Source organism: Chiloscyllium plagiosum, unplaced genomic scaffold (assembly GCF_004010195.1).
Source record: "Chiloscyllium plagiosum isolate BGI_BamShark_2017 unplaced genomic scaffold, ASM401019v2 scaf_10356, whole genome shotgun sequence".
Lineage (NCBI taxonomy): Eukaryota > Metazoa > Chordata > Chondrichthyes > Orectolobiformes > Hemiscylliidae > Chiloscyllium > Chiloscyllium plagiosum.
Window position 1 is genome coordinate 41,064 of NW_025215275.1, and position 741 is coordinate 41,804.

Sequence of the window (741 nt, forward strand, 5' to 3'; positions counted from 1 at the left end):
GCGGCAGAAACAGAGAGAGAATTTGGCCCGTTACAAAGGATAGCAGACAGATGAGATACTTGGACTGGGAAAAGGGAAAAATCGCAATGTGGGCACCGATCACAGATTAAATATAAACTAGAGCTTGAGTCTGGGATAATGAAACCAATAGGATACCAATTGGAATATCCTACTATTTGTAGCTTCATGATCTGTCCTCAAAGCATCAACGTTAATCAATAAAGGGTCGAGATGATCTGCTCATGAGGCAAGGCAATGACATTGAGCCTGCTTTTGAAATTGTAAAAGAGTATGCGAAAAGATGGAAAATAACCTTGTGTTCCTGGAAAACAGAAGATTGCAGCACGCTTTAATGTTTCCTATTTAACAGAGAGAAAAGAAAACATTCCATCTTAAGTAAGAATCTTAGATTTTATTGAGAGGCAAGTAGAGCAAGAAACATCGAATACATGGTGAATGATTAACGTGACTGATTAACGTGAATGAAGTGGTTGGGGGGTAGTGCAGATGTCAGTCTTCAGGTTTACCACGGAAAAGGCAGGGCCTCACAGAGACCAAGCACGATGGCAATGCGGTGGAATTTCGTTCCAGCAGAGAATGTACATGATGAGTCAAAAAATAACACAGTATTGGAATCGTTTCCACAAATACCCCCCATTCTCATTCATCCTGGGAAATACCACATTCAGGCAATGCCAGGAAATAAATCTGTCCTGAAAAATGGGGGGGGGGGGGGGGTGA